The following is a 15,995-nucleotide window of genomic DNA, read 5'->3' on the forward strand; positions in this document are numbered from 1 at the left end:
GCAAATTATCCACTTCACTGCAGTGTTCAAAGAAAGTAAATTTACCTCTACTGCCATTAGCACCATAAATAAATCATGTGCTCTACACATGTTGTGTACATGTTCAAGTGAACTTTCATTAAAAATCTGACTCTATAACAAGATATAACAAATGCCCACTGGTATAATAGTTGGTCTCTGTTCAATAATAGAAGCACAAAACTAATGCTTAGAATACAGAAGCTGAATTACTTGTTACTCCTAAGGAAAAGAAGAAATATAACCATTACTTCAGGTCACCACTGAGGTCACTGACAGCACCGCATGGGGGATTCAAGTATAGCAGCATGACTGCAACTAGCTCATGGCTGTGAAAGATCTTTAGTCCCCATTGCTGCTATGTGCCTAAATTAGAAGCAAGCAAAGTAAAGAAAAAAAGATAAATTAAACAATGAAATTTAAAAAGAATGTTGGCTGATGGACACTGTTTCATGAGGACAGTGTCTGTTAAATTAGTTAAATCAAGAGCGAGTCGGTGGGCAGGCTCCTCTGACATCTATGCACTGCTTTCTGTAATAATTAGATATGGTCCTGTTGTCCAACTGTAGTCCAGCTTTTATCATTCTTGGCAGACAGAGCTGAACAACGCTCTGGTACTTGACCTGCCCATAAAAACTTGAACAGGAAACAGCGATAAATAATCTACTCAAAAGGCCCTTGAGAAAAGCATTACACTTGGTTCCTTATAGGAATTGCATGCTAATCTGGAGAAAAGTATGAGACTTTTTCAAAACATGAGCTTTGTATTGTTAGCAGTAATTTTTTTTCCTATTTCTATTAAATGTCTCAATGGTAGCTTGAAATACAAATGTTTTGTATGTAACAGAACTGAGAAAGGCTACAAAATTGTTTCCAGTTTTCACTTAATCAACATAGAAATTGACTTACAGTGTGCAAATCCAAAACCAAGCAGTGTCTCCAACCTACTGACTAACCAGCCCTCATATCTCTCTGAAATTGGTCCCAGACTCCTTCAAGTCTGGGTCCTGGTTCTTCCTGTTATGCTCAGCATGAAAACCTTGAGCCTTCTGCAATAAAAGTAGAGTTTTATCCCAATTTCAATAAAATGGATGGATCTGTATCTTGACTTCAGCAAGGTGTTTGACATTGTCTCTCATAACATCTTCATTAGTAATCTTAGGAAATGAGGGATATACTAGTGGGCAGTGAGGTGGATTGTGAACTGGCTGACTGGCAGAGCTCAGAGGGTTTTGATCAGTGGTGCAGTGTGTAGCTGGAGGCTGTAAATAGCAATGTTCCCCAGGGGTTGATTCTGGATTCAGTTGTTCAGCCCCAGGTTAGGGGCTGACCTGCAGGAGAGAAGCTCTCCAGAGAAGGCCTTAAGTGTCTTCTTGGATAGGAGGCTGACCGTGAGCCAGCAGTGTGCTCTCATGGCGAAGAAGGCCAATAGCATCCTGGGATGCATTAAAAAGAATGTGGCCAGCAGGTTAAGGGAGTTTATCCTCCCTGTGTACTCTGCCGTAATGAGGTCACGTCTAGGGTACTGTGTCCAGTTTTTGGCTCCTCAGTCTGTGAGTGTCAGGTCACTACTGGAGAGAGTCCAGCAGAGGGCCACAAAGATTATTAAAGGCCTGGAGCATCTCCGTTATTAGGCGGAGACCTGGGACTGTTCAGCCTGGAGGAGACTGAGAAGAGATCTTACTAATTCTTATAATTAACTGAAGGGTGAGTGTCAAGTGGATGGAGCCAGGTTCTTTTCATTGGTGCCCAGTAACAGAACAGGCAAGGGGCACAAACTGGAACTTAGGAAGTTCCATCTGAACATGAGAACGCTTCTTTACTGTGAGAGTGGCAGAGCACTGGAACAGGCTGCCTAGAGAGACTGCGGAGCCTCTTTCTCTGGAAATACTCAAGACCCATCTGGATGCTTTTCTGTGCAACCTACTGTAGGGAATTGCTTTAGCTGAGGGTTGGACTAGGTGATCAGCCTTTCAGTACCTAAAGGGAGCCTACAAACAGGAGGGGAATCAACACTTTGAAAAGGTAGATAACAGCAGAACAAGGGGAAATGGTTTTAAGTTGAGGGGGGGAAGATTTAGGTTGGATGTCACGGGGAAGTTCTTTACAGAGAGAGTGGTGAGGTGCTGGAACAGGCTGCCCAGAGAGGTTGTGGATGCCCTGTCCCTGGATGTGTTCAAGGCCAGGTTGGATGGGGCCCTGGGCAGCTTGGTCTAGTATTAAATGGTAGGTTGGTGGCCCTGCATATGTGGCAGGGGGGTTGGAGATTCATGATCCTTGAGGTCCCTTCCAACCCGGGCCATTCTGTGATTCTGTGGTGGCTGCTACTTACCTCCCTTAGAGAGCAATCTTATCCCAGCTGTATGCCTGCCAAGGGCTACCACTCGTGCTATCTCAGTATGCAAAATATTGCATTTAATTGTTTTACTGTTCTTTTCTTTCCCTTTCTTTCCCTTTCTTTCCCTTTCTTTCCCTTTCTTTCCCTTTCTTTCCCTTTCTTTCCCTTTCTTTCCCTTTCTTTCCCTTTCTTTTCCATTTGTTGTGAAAATACTGACTCATGGCTTGAACCAGTGATCGAGCAGCAGGAAGGAAGGGCCAACCCAGGGCAGTTTAGGTGCAAGCACTGCAGCTGCATGACTGGAAGGGGTAGAACCAGGATCCACCCCTTCCCAGACTTCATTTAAGGGTTCACAGTGGAAGCAAGGGTATCTTGTCTAAAGATCCCTGCCTACCTCAGCATCTTACAGGTCTTCCAGAGGTAAGCAGGTTCTTTCTCTCATTTCTGTGCCCGCTGTTCTGTCTGAGCAAATCCTCACTCACTATGGCCTAGGATCTTGCTGCTCTGCTGTTTTCTTGTGCCTTCCATCACATTACACCATTAAATGTTGAAAAGAGTTAAACTAGTGTTGTGTGGCTTTTGCAAACATCCATTCTTAATGTGTATATCAAATTTATTTTGTTGTGTGGTTTATTCTTATACCAAGTATTTATTTACCTACAATAAATTAATAGGTAGGTGGAGAACTCGTGCATTTATTTAAACATTTTCTCAGTTATTAACTATGCAAAAGTTTCTACTAATGAAAATTTTTCCCCATTGTGAATAATTAATACATTAAGTACACTTCAAATTCCTCCAGTAATGATACAATGACAATTGCTTAGCTGATTTAAATGACACAGATGTACTACTAATTATACACTTTAAATTGGCAGTAAACACAATTAATTTGTTGATTATCTAAAACAAAAGTAAACTTTTTTATTATAGTAATTTACTGTAATTTCTCACACAGCCATTTTCTTTGTATAATATTTATGCATTTGACAAACCTACAAAGAGATATGTAATTAGACCTGTTTATCCATGACTGGCTGCCTTTTAACCAGAGGTCTTATGTGAACAGCACACAAAGATACTATCAAATTAAACAAATCATAATGGTTGCATCTTTTAAATCAACAGATGGATTTTTTTTTTTTTTTGCTAGTAATTTCTGTGGACTATTAAAAGTGAATGATTTTAATTTTACTTTTTTTTTTTTTTTTTTTCTTTTGAGGCTACTTGGCTGTTGTTTGCTTGGTGGTTTGATTGGCTGTAGGTTACTAAATCTGTTGGTGTTTAGACTGCTAATACTTTTGGAAAAATAGGAAACCAAACAAAACTCATTCACTGACATTTTTTAACACCCTCCCCACCCCCCAAAACAAACAAACAAGCACCAACAGTGAAAACAATAATAAACAAAACAAAAACAACAACAACCCCTTCTCCAACTGCACTCAGGGAAGTTTAAAACTATTTGCTTATGGATTTAGAAAATAAGCGTGAGGACATTCATAACACTTCATTTTCATTTGAGCATTAAAAATCTGCAAATGTCCATATGTCCATATCAAGCCCTTTTACTAAGTCATTAGTTTACCTATTTAATTACCAGCTTTAGAGAACTTTACTGGTGTCACTGAAATTTGTTAGATGGATGGCCTCATTACTATAATCTTTGAAGTTTCTCTTAAAACAGAATACACGCACACACAAAAATTCAAATTGCTGACTAATTGCTGGTGTAGTTCTTTAAACTGACCAGAGCATCAGGCTTTTAAATAATTTCCAAATGAAATGAAAGTGTTTGTTTTTATGTTTGCTTTCATTTGGTATAAAAGTTGTAGCTACCACTAGCTAGGGATACAAATTTTGTCAGAATGTGTAATATCCCCTGATCTGTGCTCTCCTTGTGCTTGTTATCTTGTACTAGTTTAAAAAACAAAATAAACAAGAAACCAAACATGGTTTTCTTTTCTTCAGAATGGTTTTAAGTCAGAATTTTGGCTTTTGCCTGATGGGTGCAATAAAGCTATGCAATTTACATTTAAAATTGAAAAATCTTACTATGCGTACTTTTTTTCCGGACTGTTAATTATTACTTCTCAGGAATTAATAATAATGTATCTGAGTGGAGAATGAGATCTACTAAAAAGTGTCCAGAATTTAGTTTCTTCAGATGCTGTCATTAGCCATGCTAGTAATATTGGGTGCCAATGCAGCAGAGCGCTTACCGGCAAAGACGAATCTGGAAGAGATTCACCTCCACTCCCTCTCTACTATTTTCACTTGCCCCTCATTATCTACCCCACCTAGAATTTCAGCCACTTGCCAAGAACTGTGCTTCCATCTGCCACTGTCATCTCAACCTTCAAAAATGTTCAAAACCAACAGAAATGCAACGCCCAAACATGTATTAGATTTCTGGTGATTAACTGCCTATTCATGAGGAAATGTATTTATTTCTGTTTTATAGGATGTAGCCATAACATTGCAGAAACGTTTGTTACCAGTGAGTTTACTCTTAGATTTTATTTTTCCTTTTTTTTAATTTTAATTTCATTTATTTATTTTTTTATTTTTTAAGGAGGACAAATGGGCAGTGGTGGGTGTATAGGTATAGATGTGCAGTTGTTCAGGAAAAACTAAGATTTCCTTTAAAAAAGTAGAAAATAGTGATTTCACCACGTAATCTCATTTCACTGTATTGTACCTTTAAAAAGAAATATGCAGTTGCTCTTGAACTATTAAACTGTATGTGTCACCAATTTATCCTGTTACCAAAAGGATCTCATTTGTCGCTTGGCAGAATGACAGACTTTTTTTTTCCAAGGCCATTGTATAAATGTGTTTTGTTAGCTGTTTTTGTTTTATAAATAACGTACTAAAGGATTTCTGAAGATCAGGATTTTTGATGGAGTATTTTTCTTTGCTGTTCTTTGATGTTGACTTTCCCCCACTCCCATCACAGCAACACATGGAGTATTTTGTTCTCAAAAGTTACCAATTCTATGTCAGGAAAAAAGCGTTTATTTTTCGTGTCAGAGTTTTTGCAAACTGGGTGACTTCATTCCAGCAGATTCCTGAAACTGCTCTAAAACCTTTTTCCCAAGAAAACTAGTTTTGTGAAAACTATCTGCATTTGAAAATCAGCAGAGATGCCAGTGCTATCCTTCTTTGTATATTTAACTACCTGAACTTGTAAAATCAACACTCGTATAGGTTCTCCTTGCTTCATTGGCACCTTTCTGCTAATTTCCCCTTTTAGTAAAAGTATAATCACAGGGTTCTCTCTCTCTTTTTTTTTTTTTTTTGCCTGCACATTTGGAGTGAGAAACTTCTCCAGTAATATTTAATCTAAATCCCTCTTATTGAAACATAATTGAATATTCTTACCCTAATTTTTGGATAATTGAATATGATCTTATCCTATCTTTTGGCAGTTATGGAGAGAAATTATTCATTGTCTGCTTTGTAACAAGTTCTACATATTAGAAATCTGGTTTTAAGCTTGTCGTCCTGCTTAATCTTATCTTATTTTACGAAGCAAATGCAGTTCCCTTAACCTTTCTTCCCACATCAGTTTGTGAAACGTCTTGTCAGTCTTAAGGTTTCCCTCAGGGTTCTCTGCAATTTGTCTGCCTTTCTGAAGAAAAAAATGACCCCACTGGATAGAGTATTACAGCTGGGTCTTCTCACTGCCAGGAAACTGGAAACGTTACCTCCCAGGTCTTTTGCACGATGCTTTTAAAAACACTTTTTGGATTGACATTTATCAGTTTTGTAACAGCGTTACATTTTTCGGCTTCTCTTCACTTTGAGCTATTACAACACATCAGCTCTGCTTCAACTACGGCTGCTTATCAAGGTAGTTTTCCATTTTAGATTGTGTTTTCTTTTAAGAGTAAAATACTTTGAACTTTTTCTTCACTGAGCTGAATCCTATTGTTATTGCAGCACCACACCTATTCCTGAAATAAATACGAAACGTAATCTTGTTACTCAAGGATGCCTGCAACCCTTCTCAGCCATAAATAGTCATAAATGCTATAACATATTTATTGTCCAAGGGTGAGGAGAGGGGTGAGATGGTGGAACAGGTTGCCTAGAGAGGCTGAGGATGCCTCATCCCTGGAAGTGCTCAAGGCCAGTTTGGATGGGGCCCTGGGCAATCTGATCTAATCCTTGACCTAGTGGCTGGTAAACCTTCCTGTAGCAGGAGGGTTGGAACTTGATGATCGTTGATGTCCCTCCCAATGCAAACCATTCTATGATTTTGTGATTCCTTGGGTCTGTAAGGAAAGTCTTTGAAATATACCAATGCTTCTAGGACTCTGATTTGAACTCAAGACTGACTGAAAAAATTACTTCTTTTGGAACAACACAAATGTGTGTTGTGGCTGTTCTGTGCATTTAAAAATGGGAACAGTCATCCCCTGTTGTGGACAATATGAGTATGCCGTGAGTAGATTACTAACTGCATGAACTTTTTGGACAGACTTCTTAAGGGATGGAGACAGTTCATCCTGCCTATTACTAATAGTTTTATTGTTGTATTTGTACATTGGATGAGCAGCAGTGAATTTTAGAAATAAGTTATGTAGTCAAGAATGAAGTTGGGTTTAGAGATTTTTTGGTCTAGTTATAAAAACTGCAAATGTAGTCCTCTATGAAAGAGTCTCTGAAACTTAAATCAGAGCCAGAGCTTAGTGTGGGATGTAAAATAATGAGGAGTTAGGGGGAAAACCTTTCCACAAAACTGTGGTCTGAAATGCTGTGCATCGTACCATACTGACTGGGCAGAGAGGCAGAAAGGAAGTTGGTAAAGCAGTCATTCTCCAGCACTCTTGCTCAGTGGACACCACTGTATAGAGACATATGATTTTGTCAGTCAGAATGACTTCCTGTTATTGATTTAACATTCATGGTATTTTAGGACATTTTTTTAGACATTAATGGTAAATCAGAATATGAAATTATTCCTAATTATATTCTGCAAACACTTGCAGCTGTCCTGATGTCTTCAAGCTTATGATATTAGTCTCAAACCACTCAATCGAAAATGTTTGACCTGATGAGAATTTATATGTTCTCTTAAATGAACTATGGTTTATAAAATAATATGTGCTGTGTATATCTGAAAAATAATCAAAATTATCTAAGCATAGGAAATTTATAGTTCTGGCTCAGCTGTCATCATCTGACATCTGGGTTTGCAACCTGATATATTTTATAGCTTAGCTGACTAACTGATTTAACAACATGATGTTTTCAAATTGCCAGCTGAAAAACTAATTTTGGCAGAAAGAGTGGCCAGATGTATTCCTCACTGTCCTCAGTCTGAACTAGGTTAGTAAGGACTACAAGTATCTTCATAAATATTTTACGAAGTCTACATTTTGGTATTGATGTAAAGTATTGGAAGAGAGCTTGTTCAGTTTCATTGTGATTTATACTGAACAGAGTAAATAATAATAATAATAATAAAAATTCTTACTTTAAGTAACAAGCCATTTTTCTCTTATTTCTGTAATATCTTCCTTTTTGACTGACCAAGACTTGCTAATATCAGCATTCCTCTCATCTTCATATAGAGACTGAAGCTGAATCAGTGACCACATAACTGAACATTGCTTTTGTCTTTAGCAAGGAAAATACTTTTATCGTGGGTGATAATCCTACCCATGTGGTTTTAACTTTAAGAGGAGATGAACTACAGAAGTAGTATTGTTCAAACAAAAAGAGAGTATTTTGCACCTGTTGCTTTTTATCTGCTGTTCTGATCAGTATCCTCTGTCCCAAATTTAAAAGTTAGCTTACAACTGGAGATAGATATATCCATATACTTGATCCAACCATCTCTTTAATGAAGCTCATTTATCTATTGAACTTTGACAGATTATTATCCAAACTTATTAAAAATCTGCCATTTTACTTTGTCTCAAAAGATGTTCACTTGTATTTATGGAAAAGAGTGCAATATAAAAATAAAACTAATCAATGTTCATTTGTGTCTCATGTCTACAGGATAGAAGAATCATAGGTTGGCTTTTGAGTTTAAGTTAAATTGAGTATTGAAGGGAGAAAAATAACCACAAAGCAGCACAAGCACATGAACGTGCACACACACAAACGCAACCCAAAAGTGCCACCACCAACAAAAGCACAGAAAACCATCTTGCTATTCTAAATGTTGATCTGGGAAACTGCAAGTGAAAATCTATTTCATTTTTATTTTCTTACTTTTTCAAATCTGGCTTGCTCACACTGGTTTGGATTTTTTTTTTTGTACTGAAATTTAAGAAGGTTTTAAAATCATAGTTGCTAGAAAAAAATATGTGGTAATGTAGAGATAGAGCTCCTCATCTATGTTGTACTATAGAAAACCTCAGCCCTGCTTGCTCCAGTCACAGCTAATCAGCAAAGTTTTATGAGTACATTCATTTTGAAGTTGTATTTTAGTAGAGGGAACTTAAGGATGTTCTAAATAAGTGGTGTATGGGAAAGTGCTCTGCTCATTCACCAAATCTAGTCCTTAATTTCTAATGTGCAGCTGTCTTTGTTCTTATTTATAGCAAATATGGGATCTAGGCCACAGAATTTGATTTTATTTCATTCAAGTAATCATTTGGCTGTTCTATGTCTATAATCGGATGGATTAGTATTCCTTGGCTTTGCTCTTCAAATCTGATAGAAACCAAGGTTGTTGTATTAAACGGATTCCTTGCCTGCTCCGTAATCTGTAGAGAAGGCCAAAAACATCCACAAACAATTCCCTTTACTTTTCCTTTCCACAGCCTGCATTGGCATGTATTGCAGGTGTGACTCTGGGGCAAAAGTTATCCTTCTTTTATAACCTATTTGAATAACTTTGCCATATGATAAGAGCACCTTCTCTTGTTCCAGTAAAAATTATTGAGGAGGAGAGGGAGATTCTGAGTCATGTTCTTCAGATCAATTTGCATTCCATCTCCATAATTTTTTGAGACTTGGTACGTTTTCATGTTTTCATGTTCAAGCTAGGAACACCTAATTGCAAGGGGCCTCAGATTTATACAGCTGAGTAGAAAACTTATTTAATTCATATCGCTGTATGTGTATGCTTTTATAGAATCACAGAATGGCCTGGGATGAAAAGGGCCACAATGATTATCTAGTTTCAACCCCAGTGCTATGTGCAGGGTCGCCAACCACCAGACCAGGCTGCCCAGAGCCACATCCAGCCTGGCCTTGAATGCCTCCAGGGATGGGGCATCCACAGCCTCCTTGGGCAACCTGTTCCAGTGTGTCACCATCCTCTGAGTGGTATCTTTGTATTGACTTTGGAAGACTATGATTGGGATGTGGAATTAAGGATAATCCAGCTACTGAAAAATCTCATGGAATAGAAGGTTTCTAGGGTTTTCTATTTTAAAGACTGTTTTATTACTCAGACCTGGGTTTTTTTTGTGTTTTTTTTTTTTTTTTTTGGTTTTTTGGTTTTTTTGTGCTTGTGATTTTTCTTAATATTATGTCACTGAAAGAGGCATATGAACATATGTATATAAAATAATCCTGTTTAATTACTGTTGAAGAGCTTTTTTTTTTTTTTTTTTTTGGTGTTTTAACTATTCTACCACACTTAAAAACAGGCAAAAAAAAAAAATTAGAACAGTGAAAAGAAAGAAAAAAGACTCTAGTATGGTTTTCTTTTTTGCCCTCTATTATGCCCTCTATTTTGCTACAGGAGATAATCACTTTAAGACCAAAAGCAGGTACTGGATGGACGCCATATGGATATTTCTGCCATATTTCTGGATAATTCTGGATATTATATTGCACTGGGAAGAGGGATGGATGAGATGCTGTGACAGTCTGGAAGGTTTTTATCTGAGTGTTTAGGTGGTAAACGTGTTTTAAGATTGTTTAGATTAGATATATGCACATAGGAAGACAAGTCTCCTTAAAACACCTCTGAATTGTGCTTTGTTGGAACTGATGTTTCTTCCTAGGTTTATTTTCTGTGGCAGATTCATTCTGTTGCTGGTAGAGATGACGTTAAGAGATTGTTGCAGATGTCTCATCTCAAACCTATATTCTGTCAAACAATAACTGAAATTTCTTTTTCTGTTCCCTGTGGTTAAAAGACAAAGAATTCTCTAATTGAGGAAACTGAACTTCATCTTTCTAATGTCAAAGCCCAAACTATACTAACCTCACAGTTGTTTCCAAACTATGTGCCAAGAAATTGGAGGACAGAACTGAAACAACAGATCTAGGCATGCAATTCTGCTCTTCCTCCCCTCCAAGAATACAAGTTGACCACAAACAATATATTTTTTTAAACAATGGATAAATATGTAATATATCTTTATCTATTAACTGTTTCCTCAAACACATGCATGTAACCATTAGAAAAAGGAACAGCAAACTCTTCTTTTCCATGAATCGCACTGTTGATCAGCACATCTCTGTTACAAATATAAATTTAATATATTAAGAAAAGTTTTTCATCAACAATAGCTATGTATTCCAAACCTACTAAAAATGCTAGCTTTTATGAAGTGTAGGTGCTGAAAAATAGAAATGTCATGCATTTTTTACTACTGCTTTATGATCAGAATTGTACCAGAACAGGACGAGAGGAGTGCATGCTTCATGGAAGATTTAATCTGTGATCTTCTCAGACATAGACATGAGGCTCGCCATTCTGTAGTTTGCCAGGTCTTCTTTTCTCCCTTTCTGTAATATGGGAGTGATGTTTCCCTTTTTCCAGTCACCAGGGACTTCACCTGGCAACCATGACTTTTCAAATATGATGAAGAACCACATCAGCTGGTTTCTTCACAACCTTGGGATGCATGTTGTCAGATTCCCATAGAGCTGTATATGTTCAGTTTCATCAAGTGTTTTTGTACTTCCCTTTATAGTAGGAAAGATTTTGCTCCTCTAATACCCACCTAGAGAAAGAAGGAAAAAAATGAACAAAAGAAATAAGAATAATGAATGAATGACAGCAATGTAAGTACCAACTAGGGCTGGATTATCCATGCTTAGATTTCATGTATTTGGTTTTCTGTATTTTTTTTTCTTTTTTTCCCCTTAAAAATATGTAGAATGCTGAAATTAACTTGCCCATTTGGGACTTATTTTGCATATAAACCAGAACTTGTTCTGAATGTGGATGTAATTCACCGATTTATGGAAAAGCAACTCTGCTGAGCTTTTTCTCAAAACATAATGTGTGCTAGAGCTAAAAAGGAGGGCAAACTGTGTGGGAACAAATGAGTTTAGACTCATGGATATAGTTTTTGTGGTAAGACCTAATAACTAAGCAAATGTGAAGCCCAAACAGTAATTTTCTAGCCTTCCAGGTATTCAGAGCCTTCTAAGCATCCTAAAACAACAAACCAACTGGAAAATGGAAATGTCACCGTGAATAGTATTATTTGGAGATGAGTTTGAGTTATTTTTTATTTACTTTCTCAATGTATTGCTTTAAAACAATTACATCTCAAACCCTGTGGCATGTGTGACTCTCCACCTGCAGACGAACATAATTTGTCTGTCTTTAATTCTATCTGCAGCCCAACTCGTAGATTGATTCTTTCTTTTTGTCTCTCTTTTTATAAACCTTGATGATGGTTTGTTTTTTAATAATACAGAAGTGCTTTATATTCAGGTAAATTTGGCCTGAATTGTGCTGTGGTCTTTAAAGTTATCTATCAGCAGTGATATGTATCAATTATGATGCACTGAATTGACAATATGTCTAGTTTACATAGTTTGTTGTTTAATCTTCTCTGTTCCATTAATTATTCAGGGATTTGATTCCACCCCTTTCCTGTTCCTCTTTTTTTTTCTTTTCTTTTTGTATTGTGGCAGTATCTAGAGGCCAAGGTCTTGTGTATGAGGTTCTGTAGAAACATCACAGATCGTTATACTCGCGGTAGCAGTTGTTGTTCTATCCATAAATGTAGAGCAAGTTCTGCATTCCCTTTGCATACAATTTTAGTCTTCTCTCTATGTTCTTATTCCATTCAGCTTTTTTTGGTGCCATCTTCTCCTTTTTACTTTTAGATCTTCTCTTGCTTGACCTCAATCTCATGCCCGTGAGCTCTATTGGCACAGTGTTAGTAAGCCGTATTGCATTCTTTTTCTTTCTGAGACTTGTTCTCCTGCCTGGGTTCCTCTGTTCCTATCAGATAGAAACCTTTTTCTCATTCTTGGCTCTATCCAAGGGATTTGATTACTAGATGCATGCTCTTATTTTCACTCATCTAGCTGCATTTATGGCTGTGTAGCAGGAACTTCTGTTTGGTTTTTAAGACATATTCTTCTTGACTGGTGAAAGGGAAGGAAAAAGGAGAGAATGGTTGTTCATTTGCTTTTTTATCTCAAGAATGTGCAGTTATCTGGAACAAAACAATCCCTCTGTTTGTGGTGTTGGATATGCATCTTTATTAACCTCTTAATACCATGACTGGCAGGTAAAACCATTTCCAGACAATATGGTTCATTCAGTATTTTACTGGAACATTTATTGTACGCTATGGTTGATGTGAGAAGCATGGTGGATAAAGTCAATTACTACTGCAGCACAAAATGGATCCATGTTACTGTTTTTTTCTCCTTTGCTTTGACTTAAGGTGAAAATGATTTCTGGCACCCTATTAGCTACGCCACGTCAGGGAAAGCCAAGTGTTATACCTTTTCATCCTGCTTCCTGGCTTTCCAGTGTTATAATGAAATCTCTCAGACATTAACGCAACACTTGAAAATGTGTTGCTATTCAGAGTCCAAAAAATAGTTAAAGAATCACATTCCAGTGAGTATCATTGGTTATCAACAGAAGAGTAAAAATTCAACAATAGTGATGCTATCTTTGTATCTTGCACTTCGCTTCAGCTGGTTTGAGTTACTTTCATCACTCATGTGAGAGATTTAATGGCTGAAAGCATTTTGTGGTATTTGTTAGAAATGTAATCTAAATTGCTGCAGTAGAGGAACACCTGATCAGGTTTTCATTGACAAGAGACTGGCTGTTTCAGTTTTGAAGTTAGCCTTGACTTTTCAGCATGAGAAAACAAACCCCTTGTTGGTGTTCGCAGACAGCAGGGTGCAGCTCTCTGAACATTGTTGGTGCAATGGAATGTGACACTTGAGAGGTCACAGTTTGTGGCCATACGAGACATGCAGTGTTTTGAAGCTGAGCTATGCAAATTTCCACACCAAAAGGCTGTGAAGCATTTTTCCTGAGAGGTACATAATACAACTGTTGACATGTCATGGATATAATCTGTCAATAATTAAGGGAACAAAGCTTTGCAAGCTTGCTATCCATTGCTTTATATGTGTTTGTCATGTAGAGTTGCTCTGTTTTCCTGCAAACAGCAAAAATACATCTTGTAAAGACTCACTTTTAGTCAGTTACACTTGCTTTTGAAGTTTTATCTGGTGGCTACTACTAAATATTAAAAGATATATCCAACATTCTTTTACTTCTTTATGCACATTTCATGGTACTTTTTTGAGGAACATGGAGAATTTCTGGTACATTGAGTAAAGTGTGCTGGAATGTGTAGGAGGAAAGAGGAGAAACAAACGAAAAAGGGCTGAAGTGCTTTTGAGAGAAGTGATTACTTCAGCTTTTGGAATTTGAGAAAATAGAATTCTTTCTTGCATTTGGAATTATCAGCTATGAGAGCAACTATGCCTAAGCACTACTTCTTATGCACGTTCTGCTGTAGAAAATGTTATGCATGTACACAGAGACAGTAAATAATAACGTGAACTTGGGAATACACATACCTTAACCATACAGCAGTACCCACTGGTGGTTACTCAGTCTGACTTTAATCTTTTCCTTGGACATAAACAAGTGCATTTATTGCTGTGTTATCATTCTTTATATTTTTAATTGGAAATACATAGCAGGTTAATGATGGAAGAAAATAATTTGCATCATGTAAGTAACTAGCAAGATCCAATATATTTATGGAAATTATTTTAATTTTTGCTTATGACAGAAAAAAGTGTTAGTAACGATGCATAAATCTTGTACTCCTGGATGACTTCAGTATTTCTTATTAGTAGTAAAGTGTCTTCAAAAAAAAGTGCTTGCACCTTTAGAAATAATACACTTGAAAATCAACAGTGGTATCAGTGCTCATTACCTCATATCATTGATGCAACTTGTCAATGGCCCTGAGGATGTATTTTTTGGATTAATTCAGGATAGTACAAGGAACAGTCATATCAAGCATAGTTAAGTCTCTGTAAAGATTTAATGTAACTAAAATTGAGTTTTGCCATACCAAGTTTGAGGGGACCAAAATCAGACATCTGTAGCCTCTGAAAAGCAGGGTAAAAAGAAAAAAGGAAAGAGAGAACCAAGTGGATAAGAGCGCTTGATAGTTTTGGTTGTTTCTCTACGTTCTAGGAGGGAGACTACATATCAAACAATGCATTACATTTATGGAAACAAAGTATACGCTGAGTTTCTCATCATTTTTATATCACAACAAAATATATATGGAAATATTGTATAGAGATGTGCAATACAGTAAGTCTTTCGCTCTTGCAACTGATTATCTTTTTTTCTTAGGGGATTATGCTGAATAAAATGGAGGATATATATTTTCCCCTTCCTTTAAGGAGTTAAAAAGAAAAATGCTGCTGTGTTAACATAAGGGAAGATAGCCATTGATTATGCTGCATGCTGTGCTAATTTTGTGAGGCACTGATGTTCACCTGAAGAGGTTTACATACTGCAGCCAGTTATAGGTGCAGACACTATGTACTAATAGAATAGGCATCGGTGAATTGCTCTGACTTTAAGTTGGGATGGTGTGTTTTCACCTCTGCAATTTATACATCTTTCACACGGTATAACCAATGAATATACAGGCGTTATAATGAAGAAATATACAAGAGAGTTTCACTAAGCAGGTTATTACACCAAAAAGAATAGATAGAGGGCTTACCCTTGTCCTGGGCTTGCTGGAAAACTCCAAAAGGAGGAATCTCCAGAAAGAGATCCTTCCCTTCTGGTAGTCAGCTCTTAAATGGGTCTAGGAGAGGTCGAGCCAGGCTCCACTCCTACTAGTAGCACAGATGAATTGCCTTCATCTGTGCTTCCAGGGCTGACTCATTGCTTGCCTCACGTGCTTAATCAGAGGTTCAGGCCATGATACAGCAGTTCCCATACAGACATACATCTTCTTCATTTAGTCGTTATTCAAGTGTTCTTTATATGGTCATATTATGCCTAGAGATTTCACATCTGGATGCATATTTTGTAGCAGAGAGCCTAGTCCAGATGTATTAGTACTTAGTTGAAAGAGTTATGACAGAGGATGTGGATTTGCAGTGCAACAGCATTTGGGAGTAGACAAGATGATGGCATGGTTGTGCTTCTCTTACCAATCACCATAATACTACTTTTCACATCTTATGAACAGGTTTATAGAGCTATGAAATTCCATGTTTTCCCAACACTATGAGGCAGGTTAGGACATTGTCTTGCCTAGAAGGTTTTATTTCTCAACAATAAATCTTGATAGCATCTCAACAGCATGGAATTTCTGCTAATAACTCTTATTAAGTTTCTCTTGATACCTGTCATCCTGAGCATTCAAAGCATAGTGTTAATTTCATCCTTATTGCTGTA

The 15,995-nt window shown here is 37.2% G+C and overlaps 1 long non-coding RNA gene across 4 annotated transcripts in view; it reads left to right on the plus strand.

Annotated features, from left to right (window-relative positions):
* The window catches only part of LOC116241965 (uncharacterized), a 343,284-nt gene that overhangs the window by 24,544 nt on the left and 302,745 nt on the right, over positions 1 to 15,995 (plus strand). The window contains exon 1 of one of the 4 annotated variants that reach the window (XR_016458828.1): positions 2,679 to 2,776. The exons of the other annotated variants lie outside the window; for them this stretch is intronic. This is a non-coding gene — a long non-coding RNA (uncharacterized LOC116241965). Of the gene's footprint in view, positions 1 to 2,678; positions 2,777 to 15,995 lie in introns of those variants that run through there. 4 annotated transcript variants of the gene reach the window in all.

Source organism: Phasianus colchicus, chromosome 1 (assembly GCF_987193195.1).
Source record: "Phasianus colchicus chromosome 1, bPhaCol1.hap1.1, whole genome shotgun sequence".
NCBI lineage: Eukaryota > Metazoa > Chordata > Aves > Galliformes > Phasianidae > Phasianus > Phasianus colchicus.